Raw genomic sequence first — 17,684 nt, forward strand, 5'->3', positions numbered from 1 at the left:
TGTTTCCATACAAGAAGTAAGTGCAAGGAAAGGCTAGAAGTCATTTCTAGGGTTTCAAGAAATTGTCATTATTCCATAGAAATGACCACAATGTACAACCAGGGGAAAATTGTATGGAATTTATTAATGATGAGTATGATGAAGTGAAGATATATGTAAGGAGAATTTAAGTAGGGCTTATTGTAGTGCCCGATGTCAGGTTGTGTTGCAGTTGACTAGTAAAGCAATGTAACATTTTTATTCTATTTGCATCCAAATCTTACCTTACATGGCACACTATTTTTAATTACAGAGGAGTGTTTAGCATAGAAATTGGGACTTTGTAATTGAATGAGCCATTCTGGCCTGTGACAAATTCACTCTTTTGACATTTGATGGATTGATTGAAAATGATTGTTGCTTGGAAATAATCTAATGAGCTTCACATGTATATGATAAAATAGATAATTCTGTGATATAAACTGAGCTATGAAGACGGGCATGGATGCACTTTTTTGACATGTTATACATTTCTGGTCCAGGCACTGAACAATGTTTTCATCTGCACAATGCCTTACTTTTCTGATGTTTAAAGGTTTTTTTTTGGCAGATGGATGTGAAGGTAGTTTTCAATTGTTTTCCAGATTAGATTATTTCTGAATGAGAATTACCTGCCAGTATGGATGGTATCTGAATAACTTTATTTATATTTTATGGAAGCATTTGAAAATAGAGTAAGCAGGCACTCAGGTGGGAAGTTATTTACATTTTTTTATGTGTTTGGCAAATTTAGCTATGGAAGTTAAATTAACTGGGAACTGCTGTTATAGAATATAGGTTGAATATTTCGTCTCCACTGTAATTGTAACTGTAATGTTATCATTATAATTTAATCAGTATGAAATCAGTGAAGTATGACTGACCTTGACTAATTTTAACAAGATGATGAAGCCTATGCATTGAAACTAGTAGTAGCAAAATAAGGAACAGTGGAAAAATGTAATCTTTTCATCATTTACCACTCATCCTTGAACTACATGCAATACCCTTAACTACACACCATAAATGTCTCTCGACAGACACTTCCAAGGAAATTATGTAGGCATCAGTATGAAATAATTCAGCCCTGATTTTAATTTCTTTAACTAATTAATTTCATCCTTTGCTTTATTTTAAATACATTACTGCCTAAAATGCCGACTAAAATGAAAAACAATTCATGTACCTTCACATATAGGTTATGCATATAATTTCAAACATGAAATGACAGAGATCATTAAGTTTCATTGCATTTATTTTATTGGACGTTGGTCAACAGATTTTTTAAACACATAACAATTATCACCAAATACTTAAATAATGAAGCATAAGTACAAGGACTTTACAGGATTTAAACTGCATTTGGGCGATGAAACTTGCCGTTATGGATGGCCAAGAGAGGGATGGAAATCAGCACTGACCATGCTCACATCTCTTAACACAGCTGATTTCTGGGTGGTGATCATGGGCATGTCATCACCCAAGGGTCGCAGTGGAAAGCTGAGTACCTGCAAGTGGAGGAAGAAATATCCTGCCTGCCTTGCTTTGTCAAAACTCATGCTGAGCATGAGAAGTGGAAAAGAATGGATTGAGAAGAATAGAATTATGGAAATGAATAGAAATTTAACATGTGATTGTATACAAGAAATTCTCGGTTTTTATGGATAAGAGTTTGAAAAGGAGTTTGAGAAAATGTTGAAGGAAGAAGTTGACTAATCTGAAGTGTATACAAATCACATGAATTGTAAAGGATAAGAATAATTATTTGGGATCAAATTCAGTAATTAGAGGGAAGTTAGGTGCAGCTGTGTCCATACTTGTCATTTTACAGCTTGGCAGAGTAAATGAGGAAAAGGCTGAAGGTAAATGTATGTCAGGATGGTAATCAAGCCAGGTTTGTGAGACAGCTTCAGTAAGCAAATGAGCCAGTATAATTAACACTCACTGATGAATGCATTAAAACAACAGTATTTAACACAAGGCACCGTTTAACTGGAAAGCACCATTCATGAAATGGAAGAAAAATTGGTATGGGTAAAGAATGGGTATAAACTATGTTGGAAAAATGGATTTCTATTATGTAATGCTGAAGAACTGAACCAGGATATTGAGAATACCATATTAAAATGAATGTAGGCTAGATTAAAAAGAAAGTCAAGAAAATTCTTGGAAAAATTTAGAGAAAAGTTATTTGGCATTAGTTGAAGAAGGGTGAAACATTTGAGGATAAAGATTTTGTTTGAGATGTTGAAGCATGATATAGCAGACAAATAATGAAAGCAGAAAAAATGAAGAAATTATGAGAAGCAAAAGAAGGAAGTAGTGTACAGCAAAGAATTGAATTTTGTAATGCACTCAGTTTGCAAAAATGATGTCATCAATTTTAGACGGCAGTAGTGGTCTATTTCCTAATTTAAATTTAGAACTAAGTTTAGTCATGCAATTCTCACGGAAATTTTTAAACTAAATGTTGAAATCAATTAAGTTGAATTTAAATAAGCTGTGCTTCCAAAATGAGATCAAAGTAGTATCTTAAGTTCCTAGCACTCAATATTAGGAATTTGTTTAGATAAGAGGATAACATAAGGATTTAATGAATTGAATGAAATTTATATATTTCATTTTTTGGAGGATTCATCATGATTTACGAGACATGAATTAAGATAAAAAGGCACTTATAGACCTAATGATCTGATTTCTCAGATCCTAAAAAAATTGATGCCCAAGGGATCCACATAAACAGCTTGTTTAAATAACACCAAATAAATTCAAAGAAAATGCAATCATTTAGTTGAATAGGCTTAGATGAGTTTCTGTGCAACTGAAAATTCTACAGGCTAAAGTAAATCTTGTTGTATTTATAGACTGAATCATTTTGCAAGAATATTAACTCAATCTTGCCTTTCAATTCAATCTCGTGTTGCAGTTGTTTTTCTTCTACCAGAAGAGGATCACCTCAAAATATGCACGTCCGCTTTTCACTTTCTTGTTTCTACCTACTTTGTTAATTGAATTTAGGCCCATTACTGGTTGATATTGATAGTAGCTGTTTTTGTTGCTGTGTTAGTTGGTACTAAAATGGTTAAGCCTTTTGAAAATGGCAAATCATTGGCCTTTCCATTGCCTTTCTAACTTTAGGGTAGAGGTTTGAGACCTTCCAGAACCTCCACTGATGTGCTGTTACTCTTGACTGCTCAACTCATTCAATCTTCTTCAGAGAAATTGAAAAGAGATGAACACGCCCTTTGAGTGAGACAGCCACTGCCAACTGACCTCCCCAAGTGACGAGCAAAGAATAAATTTTCATAATGTGCATCAAGCTGTCTCCTTTCACTGTGCACAATGATGCTGCCCTAGCACCACTGCTGTGCATAGAAAAAATTCAAGATCGGATGTTTTTTTGGGTGATGTAGTGCAGATATGTCATGTGTTGTATGGTCAGGCAGAAAACGTCACCATGTGCAGGCATGACCGCCTTATTATATCATTACATAAAATGGAAAAAAGTGAATGATTCACAATTTCAATGAACTTCCTTCTGAAAGCCTTAACGTGCCTGCTATTAAACCTAGCATGTGAACATTTTATTTGTACCTATAAATAGTTCTAAATTTTATATTTTTACATTGTAGTTTTAAAATATGACTTGATTTTAAACCTTCACAAGTACGAGCCAGGTCAATTAAATAAGGAGGAATTGTGTTAACACAAATGGTATAAGTAAACACACACATACTGAATAATTAATGATAAGCACTTATCAGTTTGGTGGGCTCATTGGAGAAAGCTTCTACAAAGACAGTCAAGGTGAAATTGGAAGGAATCACCCAAACCTTAATGGAAGGAAGCAACTGGGAAGATATGTTTTGAGGGATTCCTTCAAGGAACATAATCATGTGGATTTAAATAGAAATAATCAGTGAAACTATTTCTTTTATTTTGAACTTTGAGAATGTATAATACTATTAGTAGTCCTCCTTGCACTGAGTAGTCCTCCTGTTTCACTATGTAAAATTTTTTCCCTAAATTTGATTTTTTCGATTCTTGCCTGCCTTCATTCCATCCAACATCTCCTCCACCTTAAAGTCCCCCTTCAAAGTCAGTCTTCAAATATCCCTTCCCATCAACTTTTCTTCCCTTTCAATTTCTACCAGCAACCCTCTTTCCTCCCACAACACACCTACACGTTTCCTCCACTTTCAGGTCATTTGATTGCATCCTCACTCCAACTAGTATATGCAACGATTTAGCGTGGTAGTAAATATTCCTTGCCAATCTGTAACAAATCCCTTCCATCCCAAATCTGTTATAATAGCCTCCAAGGACTGATGCCTTGGCGTGGCAAAGACACTAAGTAATTAGGAAAGAGGATGGCACCTTGAAAGGGAATTAAACCAACACATTTATATGAAGGAGGCTCTGTGTATTTGTATGAAAATAAACTGAAATTTGGGCAGCCTAAAAATTAGTTACAAAATTATGAAGGAGCAACAGTGCCATTGAATCATAGACTGAAACCTGTCTGTGGTGGCCGACATTTTCATGGAGGATTTTAGAAGAAGGCTACCAAGGCTTGCCCAAAGAAACCATCTCTTTGTATACGTTACGTCAATGACACCATCATCTGGCCACATGGGAAGAAAGAACTAGAATTGCTCCTGAGACACCTTAATCAGCAGCATCCTGCCATAAAATTCACCATGGAAACTGAGCAGAATGGTGCCCTACCCTTTTTAGAAATGTTAGTGACCAGAAAGCCAAATGGCAGCCCTGGCCATTCAGTATACTGCACAAAAACTCACACTGACCAATTTTTGGATGGGCAATACCACCACCATCCCGCCCCGAAGTAAATACACTAGTTCAATGCACCTACACCATCTCAGATGCCGAATCGCCCCTGTCAGAAAAGAGATACCTCATCTCAGCGCTGGGGAAAAATGGCTACCCTGAACAATTGGTCCTGCAAAGGACCACCAAAAAAGAAATGGAGTCGATGCAAGGCGTGATTCTGCCCGAGAAACAGAGCAAGGAGAAGCCTGAAAAAGAAAAACCAATGACATACAGGTATGCTACCAGTCCGTATGTCGCCGGAGTGGCCGAAAAGATAAGTAAGCTACTGCAAAAGCATAATATAACAACTAGGTTCTCCACATCAAGAAAAATCAGCGACATAATACCCAAGCCAAAGGACTGCATCCCCGATCTCATGCAAGAAGGTGTATATGAGGTAAAATGCACTTGTGGGAAGCCAAACAGGAAGGTCAATGAGATGCAGGACCAAAGAGTACCAAAGGGCCACAGATAAAACACAGTTCCGATTCTCGGCAATTGCCAAACATGCATGGTCAGAATCCGGACACACAACAAGTTCAATCAAGCAAGGTCTGGCAAGAGAAGGGAACAATTTCCTGAGACTGATAAGAGAAGCAGTTGAAATAATAAAGAATCCAAACAATTTCAACCATGAGGACATCCTGGCTCCCACATGGCAAAGGTTGATTCCCATTGGCCACCAAGAAAGAGCCAATCAGAGACCTCCCGGCCAGCCAGCGCCTCCTATATATAGCAGCCAAATTGCAATGCAAATCCTCCCCGCTGAAGAACGAAGAAACAACGTAACTAAAGTGATAAAATGCAGTGAAAATGAATCTGTAAATTTTCCAGTGAACTTTTAACAAGAACTCTTGTTATTGTTACTACATTGTTACTACTTTTTTGCATTACTTTTATTACCTATATATTCTATAATACTGTTGATGTTACTGTTCTCCTTTTGCCCTCCATTTTCCAATCTCTCTTCTCCGGTGGTCTGGCAGAGGTTTTACGGGTTTCCCTCTGCCCTTGGGTGAATGCCAGGCCAATACCGCTCCCGCTGAAAAGAAATGAAAGGTTTTTTCCGCAAACGCTGCCATCATTGTAGCCGTTCCATATTTAATTTTTCCACCCCGAAGAGGAGTCTATCCTAAAACGGGGTTTCCATATTGTTTTGTTATGTTTCCACCATATATTTTATATATTTCTTGTACACTGTTCTTATGGAAATAAAAACCTATAAAACTGAAAAAAAACAATGCAAATTACTTTGACTTGAAGACACCTCCAGGACTGGGGGCGAAACAGTTGTCCATCAACTCACCTACATGACGAAAATTCCCAGGAGCAGCATGGTTTCAACACTAACTTCATTTAATTTTTCATGGTTTTCAAAATCTGGAGCAAATAATCATTCTATTTTCATGGTTTTTAATAGTTAGGCAGCCATCCTGTTAAAACAATCACCACTCATGTTTGCCTAAATTTACTTGATTCTGTTATTAACATTTAAATGAATGTACATGAACCCCTGTACATGAACTCTGCCATCAGAAAGTCCAGTTAAAGAAAAAAATTAGTTAGTCCCTTGTGAAATAGAAATTTTTCTTTAGATAATTAATTATAAATGCGTGCTTATGTAATAATATCTTGCCCTTGCGGAGATGAAATGGGAGGAGATTATAGATTGACTTATCTAAGCAAAAACATTGATTTAGTTTTCATGAACTATAAAATTTTAATGTTCAAAATATTCTTACATAAACTACCAAAAGTGCCTTGGAGGGGATATATAAAATGTGTGCCTTCTTTTCATAATCAAAACAATTTCTGGTGACTTTGAACACCCCCTCCCTGCACCTTTCACCGACCAATGCAAATCTTTTGGTAAATAATTGAGAATTGGGAAACCAAGTAGTAGTAGTTTTGAGGGGAGGCGACCGACAGCTAAGGTCATTTGCGCAGGGAAACCAAAGATTGTAGTATGGAAATTTGAGCAAGACTACAACATATGGTGAGATAGAAAAAATATTGGAAACCATACTCAAAGGAGTAGGAAATAAAAATACCACAGCCAACATGTCTTAACGAGTGCATACAAAATAAATTCATCACCAAGAAAAAAAGCAGCATTTTTGCAAAGGTGTGAACATACTGAACAAATGATTGACATATCAAAATGATATCAGGCGGACTGGCATCCAGAGATCAGGACCCCCTCGCAGAGTAGGCAACAAATTCCACCTGATAGAACATCGCTCGGTCTTGTGAACTTGCTGAGATGACACATCCCTTCATTGTGGTCTGTTCCGTTTGCCCTAAGATGTTAGATAAAGCTTGCCACCCCTACAAATGGAACAGGCCATGGAAACCCAAAAATGGTAAAAAATCCCCTTTATCAACAAATCATCACACCAGTTAGCCAATGCACTTCTGAAAGACAAATTTAGTCTCTTTTTACACCCCTTTCAACATATTGCAACTCCTCTGCAAAAACAAAGATGCCATTGACAATACAAAGAAGAGTGCGATGTGCACTATGTGATACAGTTCCAGTGCAAAGCCATACACGTGTTGGAAAAGCCCCAACGGGTTGGAATTTCTCCAGCCGAATCAAAGAACACGAGAAGTGCACAATCTTAGGCAACACCACAGCAATGATCGCAAAACACTTACTCGAGACAAACCACATGTTTGATGTGAGTTTGATTTCAAATTAAAAATGCTACATGCATCAAATAATTGCAGAAAGTTAGGTGAATTGGAAATTGCCCAATGAGTAGAGAAGAAAACCTCCCTCTTCAATGACATGCAGTTCACTTCCTCCCCCCTCCTCCATTACATCAACTTTCGGTGGTCAACATTGGCCATGCTTGACACCCCCGTCCTTCTGTGTCCCTCCCCCCAGTGTTTGAGGTAAGTGTCAGGTATTCTGCTGCCACCCTTCCAGAAGGGCCTCATCCCCTGGGTCTACAACCCTTGGCCCACCTATTGGCATTGTCCAGGCTGTTGCTAGGTTATTGGTGACTGCCGCCATTCAGCCAAGTGGACCACTTTGCACCCCAAGACTGTTTTTTATCGAGGTTGTAATGCTGTTTTTCCACTATCCTTTGTAAACATTTCCTTTACCTTTCCCCCCTCTCTCTCCCTCCCTCCCTCCCCTCATTTCCTACCACATCCTCTCCCCTCCTTCCAGAATCTTAAATGTATATAAGAGGGCACACAATGTCAGTTCGTCACCTGATGATGATGTAATACATCAAAACCCGGTTGGAATATAAAGAATTTTATCAACTGGAAAAGTGCTCCAATCAGTTATTCAACCAGTGAAATTCTTTAACATATGAAAGTTTGCATAAAAATACCTAAAATTGTTTGATTTAAGACTACTGGAAGGCTGAATGATTGCGCTACATAACTAACATAAAGTGGATGATTTTACCTCCTTCACAATTAGCTAATTTGTCCTCTGCACTTGAGGTACTCATTGTGTTGGGTTCATTTTTTTCAAAGTGGAAATACTAGCGGTAGCATTTTTTTGTTAATCATAGCAATATTATTAAGGTGTACCAATTACACTTACTTTCATGAAGATGCCTATTTTAAGCTCTCTTCTCATGCTATATATTTCCAATAGAGGAAGGATTTGGATACCCTTGCTGTGCATCAAATTAAAGACCAAAGGATAAATAATTTGGGGCAAAATGACAAAGACGAAAGTTTAGAAGACGACAAAAAGGTTGAAATTTTTTGGGACGAGATATCAATTGATTATTGTGCTTATCACGAAAACAATCTCATTATGGACATTGCACTGTTCCCTTGATGAACCAAAATGAAAACTTGGTTCCATGCTGTTAAGGGACATCCAAAAAGAAAACCAAAACATGTCAAACAAAAATACTTAACTGATGGAAAAAGGTAAAAAATAATAATGATAGTGACATAATAAAATTTTCTCATACTCTGGATAAATTAATTAACTTCATTATCAAGTCATCACCTGCTTGATTGAAAATACCATTGAATAAAAAAAGAATAAGTTAAAAATCTGAAACCCATTGCAACTTAGGTCTCCTCATTGCCAGGTTAGAGATGCTCAACAATGAAAATATGGAATAATGCACCAACAACAATACTAGGGTATAGCTCACCACATCTTCAGCATTTTAGCGCGTGGTATCATTTGAGGTTCACCTATGCCAACTGCGGTTTTCTCTGTAACGTCCTAGAAGTCACGTTGCAGCAAACCTGGGCCCACCAAGCAAAATCCAGTCCTTCACTATCCCGCCATGCCAAAGAAGGCGAATGGAATAAAAGCAAACCATTGGTGCTTTTTCAAACCTTCCTCTCACTTCCGTTTGAAATGCATGGTGAATGAGCTTTCTGATTACCAATATTTCTATTTTCAAAATATATGAAAAAGCTTACATTATATTTTTCTGGTTGATGAAGACTTACATTGTCTGTTCGATCCAGCATCAGACTCACTTCGTGGTCTGCCCCGCTTCAAATCTCACCAAGGAATGAATAATAGGCTGGCCAGCCAGTAGGCAGCGCTGGCGATCAGGCATAGGCATCATACTTGCATTCATTGAACTGCTATGCAAGCCAGTCCCATTGAAGGCGCAGGAAATATACCCAAAATGATAGAACGGGAAATGGAGCCAATCGTTTCATGTCATATTTTGCATTTTATGCATCACTAATTCTTGATGGAGGGTTTTATATTATTTTTAAAAATTGCATAATATGATATTACCCAATGTTAGATAACAACTAGGCAGAACTATTAAAAAGTTTGGGAAAATGTGGAAGGATGAGACTGTATGAACTGAGTAGTAGAATCTATGAGGAAGGAATGTAGCTGGAAGAATTTGTGAGATGTGTTAGTTGTTATTCCAGAAGAGGTAAAGGCTACATCATGTGAGGACTACAAAACTATAAGTTTGATATCTCATGCAGCTAAAGTTGTTCTCCGGATCATCAACAATAGGATATAGAGATTAGGGCAAATGATTAATTAGGGATGATCAGTTTGAGTTTAGGAAGGGGAGAGGTACGGGTGATGCCATTGCAGTAATGAGATCACTAATTGAGAGGTATATAGAGAACAATAAGGAAGACTTCGCCTGTTTGGTAGATTTTGAAAAGGCATTTGATAGAGAATTCAGATCTAACATCATGAATGCCGCTCCTTTCACAAACATGCCTCTTGTCCTTCCACTTCAAAACCATCAAATTATTCCTAAAGACAGCCAATATTTGTGCCATTTTCATTTTTGTTTGTCATGATAACTTCCAACAATTCGTTCTATTTTGATGTTACAGTTCCTAATGCATCTTACAGGTTCCATCATATTCAGAAATTTCTACGGCTCATTACTGCCGCAATACTTGTCTAGACCTATCACAAAATCTTTGCTCGGCAACTTTTCTGAAAGTGTGAGCACAGTCCATTATGTTTAGGTAAAATGTCACACATCAACTCCTCTCCTACAATTTTGTGTTCCCTATCTTTCCCTGTGCACAGAATCATATTCCAAACATATCTACTCTCTGCTTTACAAAGTTTGCATGATAAAATGCCGGAACAAGACTTTTTTTTTGTAATGTAGGCCTTACAATCTAGACGATTTTTCCAAGGTAATAACGTATTATCATCAAGGCTTTATTTTGAACAACTTTTTGGGATATTGGTCTGGTGTCACTAAATAATTAATCATCTGCAAATTGCAGAAGAGGAGAATTAAGTTGTTCTTACTCATTATTTTATAAAAATTATGATTACCAAGAGTGGACGGTGAGTGAAAAAGCTGCTCATACAAGGCTTATGCATCCTGCAAAAGCATCATTTTAAAATACAACTTCATAATCTTCCCACTGGTGTCGAGGCAGTCTTCATTAAAGCTTCTCCATTTTGTTTGCTGCTTATTCGTTTTTCCATTTACTCATTCATGTGTATACATATTTTATTGCTGTGCTATGTAGCAACATTAATTGTCACAGATAAAATGTTCAAATATTCCATCTGACTAACTGTAATCGACTAAGTCACCATTTCCACCAGCCTCAAATCTAGCAGGGAAACTAGATCTTGGAATTCCTCTTTGTACCCAAATGCCAAAATATGATTGCATTGTAGCATAATCCACTTCATCCCCATCCTCCACTTCACTCTTTATTCTATTGAGTTCAAAAATGTATGCTAAATGCATACATTCTATAAATCTGAAAGAACTATGAGGGGGGACCCAAAAATTGTAGGGGTACTAGTGGGACATACTCATCAAAGATGACATAGAAAGGGCATTAAGGGAGATGACACTAAATACGGCAGTAGGGGTGGATAACATTCCTGCGGAACTACTAAAAGTTTTAGGAAAATGTGGGAGGAAGAGGCTATATGAGCTGATTTGTAGTATCTATGAGGAAAGAATCTGACTGGAAGACTTTGTGAGATCAGTGTTATTTCCTATTCCAAAAAAGGTTAATGCCTTTCAAATCCCGGTAGTGTTGAATATTTTCAGTGGTATCTCGATCCCTCCTTGAGGTGCTTTGTGGAGGGCACTATGAGTGAGTACGCCATCCGTCGGATGGGACGTTAAGCTGCGGACCCCTTGGGGCCTTTTGTAGAGAGTAGGCTAATGCCGACGCTGGGTTTCTCTCCACCCTTCATCCTTTCCTATCCATCCCTAATGGCACAAATGACCTCAGCTGTCGGTCGCCTCCCCTCAAAACTACTACTACTAAGGTAAATTGTTCATCTTGACTCTAGGACAATAATTTGGATATTCTGCACAGCTAAAGTTGTTCTCGGGATCATCAACAAAATGATAGAGAGTTTTAGTTCCTATTCCGAAAAAGGTAAAGGCCACGTTATGTGAGGACTATAGGACAATAAGTTTGATATCCCACGCAGCTAAAGTTGTTCTTAGGATCATAAACAAAGGGATAGAGAGTAGGGCAAATGATTAATTAGGGGATGATCAGTTTGGTTCAGAAAGGAGAGAGGTACAAGTGATGCCATTGCAGTAATGAGATTATTAATTGAGAGGAATATAGAATACAATCAGGACGTATTTGCCTGTTCCATAGATTTAGAAAAATTGTATGATAGAGTAAATGGGGAAAAACTAATTAGTATATTGCAGAAAATATGGAATAGATTGGATGGACAGGAGGCTAATCCACAACCTGTACATATCTCAGACTGATCGGGTGTGGGTGGGGAACAGGCAGTCCGGATGGGCAGGGTTAGGAAGAGGTGCAAGGCAGGGTTGCCCATTATCACCGCTGCTGTTCCACCTATATGTTAAGGAAATGATTAAAGATGCATGGGAAGAACTGGAGGTAGGAATGAAAGTCATGGGGAATTTGTAAAACCAGTTAGGTTTGCTGATGACCACGCTTTAGTTTGTCAGTCAGCCAATGGGTTGTAAACATTGCTGAGTGAATTGGAAATTCAGTGCAACAGATATGGAATGAGAATCAATATTAATAAAACAAAGGTAATGCGATTTTCCAGAAAGAAAAAGGCTAAGCTAAACATTAAAATAGGAGGGCATAAACTAGAGCAGGTAGAACAGTTTACGTATCTCAGAAGTGTATTGGACCAACACGGTCAAAGTAGTAGTATTGGACCAACACGGTCAAAGTAGCAACTACTCTGTTCAAAAAACATAAGATAGCAAATAAGGAAGCAGTTTGTCAAAATGTTCAAGTAGAACAGGGAATTATGGAAAAGTGAACCTACGAAGAAGAGAAGCATTTAAAAAATGGTGGTGGAGGAGAATGCTGAGGATTAAATGAACAGACAAAGTCAGGAACGATAGAGTATAAAGAAGACAAAAGATGAATAGGCCATAAGGAGATCTATACAGCAAAGAAGAACTAGATGGATTGGACGTACCTTGAGGAACAGGGATTAGTTACATATACGAGGGCGGTTCAATAAGTACCCGTGTTAGGAATGAAGAAACCTTTTTTTCAAAAATGTTTTTTTATTTTTCAACATAGCCCCTTTTTAGAAAGATACTCTTCTCCCAATGTTCCGGGTATTTTTTTAACCCCTCCAAAAAATAGGATTTGTTGAACTCTCCAAAATATGCCTGTCTCGGCGATAACTTCCTCGTTTGAGCTAAATTTTATTCCCACGAGCCATTTCTTCATGTTAAGGAATAAGAAAAAGTCTCAGGGAGCCAGATCAAGTGAATATGGGGGTGCAGCAGCAATTCATGACATAGTTCATGCAATTCATGAAGTTGACAGCCGAATCAGTTTGCTGTCCACTGTGAGCAATCGCGGCACCCATCAGGCCGACAATTTTTTCATCGCCAACTTATCATGTAAAATATTAATTTCCATTCCAGTCGACACACCCACAGCCACTGCTACTTTGTGCACTTTTGTTCATCGATCAGCGAGAATCATGGGGTGGACTTTTTGAATGATTTCCTCGGTAACCACGTCTGCCGGGCATCCTGGTCGCTCCTCATCAAAAACAGATGTTTGCCCACGTTTAAATTTGTTGAACCAATGTCTAACTGTGGTCATAGATGGCGAAGTGTCCCCATAAACAGCATCCAACTTTGCTTTTATCTCCTCGCATTTCTTCCCATCCAAAAATAAAAAGCGAATTACCAAACGATTCTGCTCATTTTCCATCTTAGTGAAAATCACAAAACACGTCTTACTCGAATGGTTGCCAAATACAAACTAACCTTTACATCAGTCTTAAATTTGTTTTACCGTCGTTTGATAGATGGCAGCACACGATGATAACATAAACTTCCCTCAGGAACGCCCTTTGTTGTCAAATGCGGGTACTTATTGAACCACCCTCGTATATTTTTTTTTAAGGTAATCTACCGGTTTAGGTAGGTTTTTGGATGGACACAACTACCAAACAAACATTTTATTGTTCCTAACAAAACAAAAATCCATCATCCTACTCTATATCAGGTCCCTCGTCATCTCTGAGTACTTTCTTCCTCCCTTCATCCCATCCAACATCCCTATCCTGTTCCTTCCCTTTCCTCTTTGGCCCAACATTCTACCCTCTATCACAGTCTTTAACATCCCACTGCCGGTCAACACCCCCTTCATCCACTTTTCCTGCCTCCAAAGGATTTCTCCCAACAGACCCCTCTCTTCGCCCACCATACCAAGTACTTCCTCCTTTGTTTTCTTCTCTGTCCAATTCACCTTCTCCATTCTTCTCCACACCCACATTTCAAAAGCCTCCGATCTACGTCTATCCTCCTGCTTCAATGACCAAGTTTCCGCACCGTACATAGCTACGCTCCATATCAAAGTTTTTACGAGTCTTTTCTTAACATCCTTACTCAACGTCCCCGTCATTAACTCCCTCCTCCTTGTGAAAGCCTCTTTGCCTAGCGCAATTCTTCGCCTTAAGTCCCTACTACTTTGACCGTGTTGGTCCAAAACACTACCGAGATACGTAAACTGTTCTACCTGCTCTAGTTTTTGCCCTCCTACTTTAATGTTAAGCTTGGCCTTTTTCTTTCTAGAAAATCGCATAACCTTTGTTTTATTAATATTGATTCTCATCCCATACCTGTCGCACTGAATTTCCAATGCACTATGCAATGATTGCAACCCCTGGGCTGACTGACCAACTAACGCTTGATCATCAGCAAACCTAACTGATTTTACGAATTCCCCGCCCACTTTCATTCCTATCTCCAGTTCTTCCCATGCCTCTTTGATCATTTCCTCTGCATACAGGTTGAACAGCGACGGTGATAATGGGCAACCCTGCCTTACACCCCTTCCTAACACTGCCCATCCGGACTCCCCGTTTCCCACCCATCTTTCCTGCGTCAACTATTACCTTACCCGCCTTATCTCTAACTGTTAGCATAGCAAAATAAAAGCATTACGGCACCAAATCCTTTGGACCAAACTCTTGTGCATAATTATATAGCACGAGAACATTTTGGGAGTCAGTCATTAACCAATACAAGTAACTCCTATTACAGGCAGTAGTTAAATGGCTTGTATCCACCATTAAATAAATTGGAATAAATATTAAATGATGGTTCATCATTTCAGTGTAGGTTATTGAATGGACACTGACAGAGAAAGCTATAGTGTTTTTAACAATGCATACGAAAAAACCTAACAGTTTCAGGCTTAACTTTGTGGAATTCTTTCATGGTGAGGGTGAAAGAAAGGTGTGTTATATGAAAAGTGTGTGGAAGTGCAAAGTTGTTTTTTTCTCTTTCTTTCACCCTCAGCATACGAAAGAACCCAACACTTTTAAGATACTATAATTATAATAATAATTGTGAAACAGCATTGGTTTTGACTGCAATGCATAACTGCTTAATTCACTCACCTGAATCACCACTTCATTGTAATTATTAATGGGCATCAAATTCACTCCATGGACTTACGCATTCTCTATCTCAACTGTTGTGGTTCCTACAGAATTTTAAACCGATTCCATGGTACTACTCAACGCCCACACAATACTTGATGTACCATCAACCATGCCTGGCCTCTCCAAACCCTAAATGTCATGGCTCGGGACATCAGTCTCCTCCTTATAAACAATGAACACAGAACTCAAACGGAATGTCGGCTTGATAGGTGATGGTAGAGTTCACGCAATACGGCATTATGTTAAATTCACCCCTTACCACTGTCCCCATAAAGAAGTACCCGGGAATCGAATACAACCTTCCTGACTTAACTGAACTTGGCCCACGGAGAGCTAGGCCACGACTATCTACCGGCCGTTGAAGCTCTGGATTTTTCAGTCATACCGTACCCTTCTGTTCAGTAGGGTGAAAAGGTCATATAAAAATGATCTTGATTGATTTTAATTATTTTATACATTGAATTGACAGGGACGTAAAGCAAGGATTTTAAGAAAATGGTCGCATTAACATTGATATGGAGCGTAGTCATGTACGGCGCGGAAACATGGTCATTGAAGATGCAGGATGATTGAAAGCGTAGATAGGGCACTTTTGAAATGCAAATGTGAGAACGGTGAAATGGATAGTTAGGAAAACAACTTTACTTTTCCATGTTTCGCTACACGAAGGGTGATTAATCACGACTAAATTCTAAATGCCTGCGATTGATCATAATGATGTGAGACACGAGAATGGATTATTCAGCATATTAATCAAATAAGATGCATTGAAATATTCATTTTGGGAAAAAGATGACTTTGCTACAGTAATAGTTCAATTAAATGGATACAACTGACATTCTCTCGATTGGTTGTCCAGTCTTTCGATGCAGGATTGTACCCCTTTTGGATGCCATTGTAGAAAACAAACAAACACTTGGCACATCGACTCTTAAATAGCCGGAATTCCGTGACCTTCTCCATGCAGGCAGAACAAACCAACCAGGGGTAAATTGTATCCTACACAACCTAATAAAATATTTCAATGACATATATTAACATCAGAATGCTCAAACGTCTTCTTGCCTACTTATCACTATACTTTATCCCAATTCCTACGGCATCTACAATCCACTTGCTTATAAATTTCACTAAGTATCTCAACAAATATTTTAGAAAGCACGCCACACATGGATCTCACTTACTTTTAAATTTATTAAATCCTCTATGGTCTTCTCCAACATTAATTCCAATTTATTATTCTTATCGAAAATATTTATTTAGTCCACCACAGTTTAAACACAATCTGCATACTACAAATTCAATTGTATCGCACATTGTAAACGTTTTATATTGCGCCGGATGATTGATTGGACAACATAACGTTAATTATATGGATCTTTTCATATATTACGCAAATAAGTTCAATTATTTACACAAAAGAACATTACAAGAGTTACGACAATTTGAAGCGGGTTTCCGATATTCTGTTGTTTTCTTGATAACAGCAATTCATGAGCAACAGCAGAAGGGTCTATAAAAGTGACCGACTCATATGGAAGGAGTGGATCTCAATTCCACACATTACACCAGTAGATGAATTTGTAAATTAGTAAATCATATCTAATCCAATAATAAAATAAATTAAAAGAGGAATTAGTCCTTTTGTACATACACTTGAGATCATAGGGTATCCCAGGTAACTTTAAATGACATCGGAGAAAAATTAATTAACTCGTTAACTTTCTGTTTATTCTTTAACAGGTCAAAAGATTTTTCAGATACAGGTGAAAAGATTGACAATGGTTAGAATAACTATTAATTTAAGCAAGTAGTAGCTGTCATAGCAGTTCAGCAATATTGAAATATTCTGGATTCTACTGTGCTGCTACTATTCTACTGAGTTTTTTTTCATGGGAATAGGTTTCAACACGGCTAAAATCTGTAGCTTGCTTCTCTCAAAAACTGCACTTCCAAATGATTACTGCAGCGTTTGTCAATTCTCGTTGAATTTGAGTGCCTCGTTAGGGACCTGTGAGATTGATTTTCGTATTTCAAGAGTATTAAGGTGAAAGTAATTTTGCACGATGCCGCCGAAGAACTTAAAATATTCGTCAGTCTAAAAATAATCAGATTATTTCAATAAGCTCAGCAATGAGAGCTAAGATGGTGAAATTTTCATTAATTCGCATGTTCATAGCCAAGTTGATGTTAGTCAAGCCAAATGATTAATGTTAACTTTAAGACATTCAAAGTTGTTAAAATTGACTTCAGCACACCTATCGACTTTTCAAAACAGCGGGTCCGAGTCAACGTTCGAAGAATTATTTTGATGTGTATTGAGAAAGGAACTGAATGGAAAGTAGTGGGACCGCACAGTAGAACGTATAATATTTTTATATTACTCTAGAGCTGCGGCAATTAATGCATGTATACATTCATAATTATCCTTCAATGTTTATAT

General features: G+C 37.9%; 1 long non-coding RNA gene across 2 annotated transcripts; it reads right to left on the bottom strand.

Annotated features, from left to right (window-relative positions):
• Window positions 1–1,279: 1,279 nt before the first annotated feature.
• On the bottom strand, window positions 1,280–16,677 carry LOC139695799 (uncharacterized). Of its 2 annotated transcripts, none has more exons than XR_011702394.1 (5): window positions 16,426–16,677; window positions 9,295–9,432; window positions 8,988–9,115; window positions 5,755–5,893; window positions 1,280–1,526 (listed from the first exon to the last, which is right to left on the bottom strand). It is a non-coding gene; the product is annotated as an uncharacterized lncRNA (long non-coding RNA). The 2 variants fall into 2 exon arrangements; XR_011702393.1 differs by having other exon boundaries at window positions 9,295–9,435.
• Window positions 16,678–17,684: the final 1,007 nt, after the last annotated feature.

The sequence above is a fragment of the Hetaerina americana genome, unplaced genomic scaffold (genome assembly GCF_022747635.1).
Source record: "Hetaerina americana unplaced genomic scaffold, ioHetAmer1.1.p SCAF_64, whole genome shotgun sequence".
NCBI lineage: Eukaryota > Metazoa > Arthropoda > Insecta > Odonata > Calopterygidae > Hetaerina > Hetaerina americana.